Here is a 9832-nt window from a genome sequence, read left to right on the forward strand (position 1 = left end):
AACCCACAAATGAAGAAACGAGTATTTATCATTGGTGGAGTGAAATCAGGTAAGGGTAGAGGGAATACCCTGTTTTATCCTTAGTAACCTGGCCACACTCTTATTCAGGACTCTGATGAGAATAGAGAAAGCCTGGAAGTTCCTGTCTCCTCATTATTTTTTTTCAGCTTCATTAAGATATCACTGAAAAATAAAAACTGCATACATTTAAGGTGTATAATGTGAAGGTTTGATATATGTATATATTGTGAAATGATCACCACAAGTTAGTTAAGATATCCATCACCTCACATAGTTAGCTCCCCCCCTTTTTGGTATAATGAGGAAAGTGCAGATTTACACTCTTAGCATATTTCAGATATACAATGCAATATTAGCAATAGTCACCATGCTTGACATTAGATCTCCAGAATTTCTTCATCTTATAACTGGAAGTATGTACCCTTTGACCAATATCTTCTCATCTCCCCCACCCTCCAGGTCCTGGAAGCTACCATTCTCTATCACGTTCTGTGAGTTCTTCCAGTCTCATTGCTCATTCCTACCACATTTTGACTGGTTTAGGTGGAGCAGAGTCAGGCATGTCTATGTCGAATGCGCTGAGGTTTTGGAGGACGTCTTGCATACCCCAAAATATGGTTGTTGTTGGGGGGGGGGTATATGTCCCAACGGGATTGTCATGGTTAACAGGATTTTTTAAAAAAGATTTATTTATTTATTTATTTGAGCGGGGGAGGGGCAGAGGGAGAGAGAGAGAATCTCAAGCAGATTCCCCACCGAGCACAGAGCCTGAGTGGGAGCTGGATCTCACGACCCTGAGATCACGACCTGAGCTGAAACCAAGAGTCAGGCGCATAACCGACTGCGCCATGCAGGCGCGCCATGATTATTAACAGGATTTATATGGGCAAACGATGTTCAGAGCTGCAGCTTGCCTTTCTCTTCCCACTTATATTCCAGGAAAGCAGTTTGCTAACATCCTGTGTTTTCTACTGAAGGGTAGGGCCATTTGATAGCTTCTGTATTTATTTTACTGTTGGGCTTTGTACAGTGTCTTGTTTGGATTAGTGTCCAGTTAGATAGTTAGAGATTCTTCACTTTTTCCTAAATTGCATTGGAGGATTTATAGAATCTTGTTATTTTAATGTGTAGATGCTGGACACTGGAGTGGTTTTTCACAGGTTTAGGTGTTACGTTTTGCAGCAAGTTGGCAAAAGCACACAGATGTCCCTGGGGTTGACTGAAGATGTCATACATCGCAAGAAACCAGGTACCCACAAGAAGAAGAAATGAACGCTGATAAATTCCAAATTAGAATCACCAAAGCTTTCCTCTACTAGCCCTTTTGATAACAATTTTATCTGTCTGTTATGGGTGTGCATTATAGTGATGGGGAAACGGGAAATATTATACAGAAAAAATGGCTGAGCTTACTTAATATTTAGGAAAATGTACTTCTTTGAGCTGGCTTTGAAATATAATGCATTTCCCTGTGATGGTGGCAAGGGTTACAAAGCTAATAACCATTTTGTAAGGTCCTGCAAACCAGACTACATATGTAATATATCACTTCTGGGCAGAGGCTGTTAAAAGCTAGTGTTCCTTTTCCACCTACCTTTTCCCTTAAAGTGGTGACCTTGACGGTTGCTGTTCTGAAGAGGGAGCTGTAGGAGGCACGGAGGCTGCCGTACCCACCCAAGACTGTGTAAGAGTAATCAGTCCTCACTGTGCAAAGACAGAGTTCTGGAAGGTTTTCTGTTATTGCAGCATTATATAGCCCACCTGACTAATTTTTTTTTTTTAATTTATTTTTTGACAGAGAGAGAGACACAGCGAGAGAGGGAACACAAGCAGGGGGAGTGGGAGAGGGAGAAGCAGGCTCCCCGCTGAGCAGGGAGCCCGATGCGGGGCTCGATCCCAGGACCCTGGGATCATGACCCGAGCCGAAGGCAGACGCTTAACGACTGAGCCACCCAGGTGCCCCCCACCTGACTAATTTGGAGGATTAAGGAAATACTCATGGGACAAAGCCACAGGAGAAGAAAACAGGTACAAAAAGAAAGGCAGTATAAGGTCATCCTTCAGAGACTGAACTGAGTTTGAGTTCAGGGTCAGCCGAAGCCTGTGACTTTACATAACACCACTACACCTGTTTTATGTAAAGTGGGAATAAAAATAGTATGTACTTCAGAAGGCGCTGGTAAGGGGCACTGGGTTGCTCAGTTTGTTGGGTGTCCGACTCTTGATTTCAGCTCAGGTCATGATCTCAGGGTTGTGAGATGGAGCCCTGTGTTGGGCTCCATTATCAGCACTAAGTCTGCTCGAGATCCTCTCCTTCTCCCCCTGCCTCTCCCCCTGCTCTCTCTCTCTCTTTCTCAAATAAATAAATAAATAAATATTTTTTAAAAAGAAGGTTGTGGTAAAAATAAATGAGGCAACTCATGCAAAATCACAGTGTTTTGCATAGTTCCTGGCACATAATAAGCACTTAATAAAATGCCTGATAACACAGATTTTAAAAAAATAAATAATACAAAAACTCATCTCGCCTTGTTCAGGATGTCCATCAATATTGTGAAAGCCAACTCAGACCCAACTATAAGAGAGAGGTTCTTAAGTTATAAGATCTACAGATGGATTTTAGAAGGGTAAGTAAACCCCATAAAATTGTATGCAAAATTGCATAAATAAGTGTGCTTTTGTTTAAATATGGTGAATCCTGAGTGAGAGTTTTATTGAGAGTGTCTGTAGGCTTATATAACAGATCATAGGAATGGAGAATCAAGTTTGGATATGAAAGATATTGCAGTGAAAGTATTGATAAGACATGAAGACTCATTGGATTATTGGGAAGTTCAAGGAGTCAAAAAAAATTAATCTGAGAATCTGCAATGGTCAAAGCTCAAAGACTCTTGGCTCTGGTCATTTGCCCTACTTCAGCCTGCTTGTGTCTCCATCCATCCCTCCTTAGAAAATCTTCTACACCCAGCAGGGCTCCCGCGCTCCAAGGGATATTTCTGCCCAGCCCTCTGAGTAATGCAGACTCTGGGCTCATGCCACGGCACCCAAGCCCCCAGCTGTTGTGACCACTATGGCCAGTTTCATAACAGGATGAGGGACCTAAACCAACCAATAATAAAACCCTTGAAAATAATCACCTTATCCATGGGATTTGTTTTATTTCAACGGGAACTTTGAAAATGAGGGAGCAAACAGTAAGAATGCTGGCTCTGAGGTCAGCTCACTTAACTGAAATATCCCAAGCTAGAACCTACTCAGGTATAGCTGAATTCAAGACTGTGAATGATACTATCAAGACTGTTCTTTTCCATCCACCGGTTTTACTTTTCTTCGTGAGTTGACTTCATTTCTACCTAGGCTCTTGTCATGAAAACTTTCCAAAACCATATGAAGTGAGAATGGAATAAAGCCAGTTCCCCAAACACATACAATACATATAATTTTATACCTAATTGAACAAAAGTTTCGCGGAATCACTGAGATTCAGTATCTATTGCATTACAAAGAAGGTACTAAGCCATAGGGGGAAATTGCAAAGAGCTAACCAAAAATAAATTATACGATGATGGAAATCTCTCACGGTTATCAAAAGGGTTGGCGTGGGTGATATTAAGGAGGAGTTAGGGGAAAGATTTGTTTGGAGGAAACTGTTTGTGAGAAGGTGTAAGTGGGGGAGCTTTAAAGGAATCACTCTGAGAGCTTGACATTATATATATAATGTGGTTTCCCCTGCAACTGATTACTCTCTGACTCTTGAGAAATCTCGAGGATGAGAGAAAAGTTGCCTAGCTTCTTTGAAAGTACAACAAAGGAGAATTGCTGTGATGTTAGGCTTGTGCTTCTAAAGTCTGACAGCAAGAATGATGCATAAGTGTTTCCCTTGGACTGCATGTGGCTTTCCTAGGTCCACCATAACAAAGTAACATACACTGGGTGGCTTCAACAACAGAAATTTATTTTTTCAGTTCTGGAGGCCAAAGTCCATGATTAAGATGTCAGCACGCTTGGTTTCCCCTGAGGCCTTTTTCCTTGGCTTGGAGACAGCCACCTTCTTGATGTGTCCTCACGTCGTCTTTCCTATGTGTGTGTCTGTGTCCTAATAACTTATTATTAGGACACTTGTCGTATTGGCCCACCCTACTCACCTCATTTTAACGTAATCACCTCTTTAAAGGCCATTTCCCCAAGTACAGTCACATTTTGAGGTACAGGGGATTAGACCTTAACATATAAATGGAGTGGGGGTGGGGCACAAGTCAGCCCATAACAGCCCTGTGAGAGAGCCCTCAGGGTAGCTGTCTTAGATCCAATCCAAAAAGAAAAACTGAATCATGGACATTTTATGGCTGTTGTAAGAATAACGTTGAAGGCACGATGAAGAAGTATCCATCTGGTCAAGGGCAGGAATGGCATGAGAACCCCAGCACACAGTCTCCAAAGAACCCATGAAAATGCCCCCGAGGGAAAGTCAGAAGCAGAGAGAATAAAGCCTGAACACAACAGTGTCAGTCAAGTGAGGCCTTTCCTCCCACCAGACTTCTGCCTCCTCTTTCGTCTACCCTGTCCCTAGCTCGGGTTTGACCCTGAAGGGGAAGAGATCTGCTGAAGTTGGGGAAGGAGGAAATAAATGTGTATTTAGGGAAAAGAGATCAATAAACAGAAAACATCAGTTTCTTCCTGTTTTCCAGTCCATACGCTTTTGTCCATCACCAGCTCTAGTTAGGGGTGGATGAGAAGCCTTACCTTTAACTCACAAAGGGGACCTGACATTGTACATGTTGAATTACATCTTAAAAATATAAAGAACTTCTTATTCCTTGAGAGTGAAAAAAATTATATGTCTGTTAGAGTTTCGTGCAGGATCAGAACTTCTCCCATAAAATACATTTTCAGGGGACAGGGGGAGATCAAAATAAAACTGTTTATCAATTATATCCCCTAAATCTCATTGATTCTGTATGCTAGATGTATTAGTAGTAATCACTTTCCATAGTCCCAGCCATAGTCCCAGGGAGTGGTCTGATTGGCGTAGGTGGCACCAGGTGCCCAACTCAACACCAATCCACTAGAGCAGGAAGACAAGAATTCAATCAGAGTTTACCAGATTGGGATTAATGCCCATCCCAGAAGTTAGAGAAAAATGCATGGGTTTCAACTTTCCAAAACCATATGAAGTGAGAATGGAATAAAGCCAGTTCCCCAAACACATACTAAGTTGGCACAACAAAACAACTACCAACAAAGTTTATAGCAGCAACTCTCAAGTCCCTTCCAAACTCAAGGTGCAAATATTTTATGTTTAGAAAAGGTATAGGTTCCATGATACTGGGAAAAATCCCAGTGTACAGATCAGCAATCCTAGATTCTAGTAGTGATGCTGCCACTACCGAGTTGTGTGATAGCAGCCATTTCCCTTCACCTCTAGGACCCTCAGTATCTTCATCTATATAATCGTAGGTCTGGGCTAAAGTGTATACTTGATTCCTTCCCACTTATAAGCCTATGGCAGGTACAGAATGATCTTGTCTGTTTCTAGAGGGAGGATTTTGACTTTGCAGTCATTTTATGCCGACTTCTTCCTCAAATCTACAGCAAACAATCTGTCACAACCAGCAAAGCTGTGCAAAGTTAATTGCAATGTGGATGACTTACAGAGACATAATTTCAGTGCTCCTCTTTTACCTGCTGGGTGTAATCATGTCAGAGCTGCCGACATTTGTTTGATTCTAAAAAAGCTTCTAAACCAGCAGAAGATCGAATGGGACATTTATAAGCCCGGCAAAACCACTCTTTCTTTCAATCGCACCATCTGCCTTATGGGAAAATCCTACCTAGTTTTTCTCCTTCAGAATGTGACTCAAAATGATTGGAGGGGGAAAAAAAATGCTAATGCAACAATGGAGAGAATATCCTGCAATCCATTAATATCCTCTGCAGAGTCATTTTGTGCCTATTCTTGCAGTTGGAGATCACAGGATTCTTGACAACCTAATAGCACTTCATGCCAATAAAGTGCAGGCTGCCTTTTTGTTTGATGTTGTTCGGAACATGCAATTATCCTAAGGGCAGGTTGGAGCTAAACATTTTCATCTACCCTCAGCCTTTTCTGCCTGAGGAGATGCTGTGACAGATTTTTCAGTTTCAGTTATGCAAAGGTCCGGGATTGGCAAGATTCAGGGCTTTCACCTTTTAGAATGCTTGCTATTGTAAATCCTGTTTGGGGGAGGTTTTTTTTTTTTTTTTGGCTCTTTCATAATGGCCATTTTGCTTCTAATATTTATTTGGATGACAGATCCAGAAATTTCCATATTGTTCTACGTCCATCACCATTCAGACCTTCTTTTGAAGCTTCCGTCCCTCTTTTAGGTATGAAGGGATTTGTGATCAGCTTCTCAAGCCCCAAATAGAGAGGGATCTCTGTGGGATGGATGTACAGACAGTTTCTTCAGTCTGCTCCTTTTATTCTTACACTGTTCCCACCCACCCTGCTCTACACTCTACTTATTTAGAAATGGTAAGAAAACAAATACGAGTTCGGAGGTCAGAGTTGTGAAGGGAAACAGCATCCCTGAGGGAGCGATGTTATGGGGTCATCATTCCAGTAACACTGAGCGCTGTATCCCTTACGTGTATCCCTTCCCCATGCAGAGCTCACCCCACACAGCTCTCCTTTGCTGCTTATGGGCAATGTGAAGGGAAAATGTCACCCTGTCTCTGTGCAGAGTACCTCCTTCCTTCCTCCTTTCTACTCTTTCCCCAGTACTGAGCTACTGCCCTCTGCCAAAGCTGCTTCCCCAGCAGGCTCTGACTTTATTTATTTATTTATTTATTTTAGATTTTATTTATTTATTTGACAGAGAGAGAGAGAGACAGCGAGAGAGGGAACACAAGCAGGGGGAGTTGGAGAGGGAGAAGCAGGCTTCCCACCGAGCAGGGAGCCTGATGCGGGGCTCGATCCCAGGACCCTGGGATCACCATCTGAGTTGAATGCAGACGCTTAATGACTGAGCCACCCAGGCACCCCAGGCTCTGACTTTAAAAGTACGGCGAGAGAAAGAACAATTATTGCTGTAAGGGTGCTGTCTAGGAACCTGGAGTAATAAAATCAGATTTCAGCATAATCTTTGTGCCATTACGCCTTACCTGTGTGAATTTGAACAAGTCAGTGAATCTCTTAGAAGTTAGGATTTCGGATATATCCAGTGGGATAACAGTATCTTCCCAGCTCACCTCCTGATACGTTACAAGAATCAAATATAATAAAGTGTGTGAAAGTGTCATATAAAATGCAGCAAAAATGTGAGCTGCCATGAATAATTTCGTAATGACTGCCCAGCCAACTTGTACGAATCAGGGACCGTGAGCCGAAAACCAGGCTGAGTTAGTTACTTATATGGATTCTCATAGCCCTCCAAAGTTTTCACTGTTATATCCCCATCTCACTGAGGAGATGAAGAAAGTGAAACCTAGAATGGTTATTCTACCCAAAGTAGCTCAATTATTCACATCAGAGGCAGGAGCGGGCTCTTTGAAGCTGGTCTGTGTGATGCTAAAGTTACCTCTCTTATGCAAAATCTTTGTAGTATTTCTTGGAAGGATCAGTGTGCCTGCCTGCGTTAAGAAGGACATGTTTCAGAGGTACCTCTGAAACAAATAATGCAATATATGTTAAGAAAGAAAAAAAGAAGAAGAAGAATGTAGCAGGAGGGGAAGAATGAAGGGGGGGAAATCGGAGGGGGAGAAGAACCATGAGAGACGATGGACTCTGAAAAACAAACTGAGGGTTCTAGAGGGGAGAGGGGTGGGAGGATGGGTTAGCCTGGTGATGGGTATTGAGGAGGGCACGTTCTGCATGGAGCACTGGGTGTTATGCACAAACAATGAATCATGGAACACTATATCTAAAACTAATGATGTAATGTATGGGGATTAACGTAACAATAAAAAAATTAAAAAAAAAAAAAAAAAAGAAGGACATGTTTCTGGGGCACCGGGGTGGCTCAGTTGGTTAAGCGGCTGCCTTCAGCTCAGGTCATGATCCCAGAGTCCCAGGAGGGAGCCCCACATTGGGCTCCCTGCTCAGCAGGGAGTCTGCTTCTCCCTCTCCCTCTGCCCCTCCTCCTGCTTGTTCTCTGTCTCTCTAATAAATAAATAAATAAAATCTTAAAAAAAAAAAAAAAGAAGGGCATGTTTCTGATCTGCTTAGTTTATTCTTCTCCAGCTGCAGCCCGGGCAATGCTAAACAACTCTGGTTCCCTCTTAGGCTCTATTCCCTCGTCCCTGATTTCCACACAGTGGAAACCCAGACATAGAGGACTGGGGAGAGCAGATGGCCAAAACCAGAGTCGTGGCAAAGGCAACATATATGACTTACATAGAAGACATGTTTTTCTGGAAGTGTAAACAGAGCTTGCAAAAGCCCAGGGTGTCAGAGTACAAATTCATTCTGTAGGTTTTATCTGAACTTCTAGTAAGTGTTAAGCACAGTCCTGGAACTAGGAACATGAAATAAAAGCAAAGCCTCCAATTTCAGGTTGTGACTTCACCCTCGGATGTGTGAAGCAAGCAAGGAAAACAGAGGGTGACAGTTGGGAGCAATAACTTCTAGGTGAGAGATCAACTGAGCGAGCTAGGGGATACGGAGGGGGCAACTAACTAGAAGAGTGGTAGACAAGTGGGCAGTAGGGAGGCTTCTGGGTGAAGGGGACCATTGATTTATGTCATGAAGAAGCATCACCAGAGTCAACATTCTAATCAAATACAGTTCTTCCTCCCCCTTCAACATCTGTGCCTACAATCTCCTTGTGCTTTCATTCCTTATTTCTACCAATCCTACCTTGATTTTTCCCTTAGCTATCGCCTGATTCTAAAAAAATTTTTAATCTAAATATATCCTCTCCCACCCTTTTCTTTAAGACTTGATTTGACTAAAAACTGGTAGTCCTTTGTTTTTGGAGGGGATGAGCTCTAATAAAATTCTTTGAAAATCAGCTGAGAGTAGCTTAAAAGTCTGGAAATGTTATGGAAGTACTATAATCAATCCCCTTGGCTGAAGAAGACCTTGGACCCTGGAGTTATGGACCCCATTGTTTGAACATCGCTGAGCAGGGGAATATTTCATTGAATGACAGAGAGGACAGCTTCCTCATGTGCTCCTGTGTGAAAATGAGCATAAAAGAGACATGGAAGGGCTTCTCTAGCAGCTGTGTCTTAGGAGGTTACCTGCCACCAAAACCCCCAGCTTATGGATCTTTCTGCCAGCAGAGGTCAATAGGAATATAACAGGTCTGAGAGGTCTGGACTTAAATGTTAAAAAGAGGAAGAAAAAATATATATTCAAAATCTGAAAAATCTTAATGACTTTTCATGGAACATTAATGCAAATGAAAAGATTAAATGTTGCTAACAATATTGCACAGTTTGTGATTGCTGGACTGGGCATGATGCTCAGTTCTAGTTTTATTGTTTGAGAATGAGGGGGATTATATGGTGAGACTGCCTGGCTTCCTATTTTGAGGCTGTTACTTCCTAGCCACGTGAGTTAAATTTTCTGAGCCTCAGTTTCTTCCCTACAAGTTGAAGAAAGTAGTTCCGGTCTAATGTCGTTGTTGAGAAGAGGCAATGAGATAGTTCATTGAGTGCACCTACAACGGGGCCTGGAGTGAACTAAGTGGTCAGCGGCGGGGGGCGGGGGTGCTGTTGGTCCGCGAGGTGTTCTGTGTGGCTGGGTGATGTTCCATGGTATTTCATGGTATTCTGTGGTGGTTGCACCTGCCACTCTGCAGGTGGGTCAGCAGTACTACTGAGTGCC

Source organism: Halichoerus grypus, chromosome 14 (genome assembly GCF_964656455.1).
Source record: "Halichoerus grypus chromosome 14, mHalGry1.hap1.1, whole genome shotgun sequence".
Lineage (NCBI taxonomy): Eukaryota > Metazoa > Chordata > Mammalia > Carnivora > Phocidae > Halichoerus > Halichoerus grypus.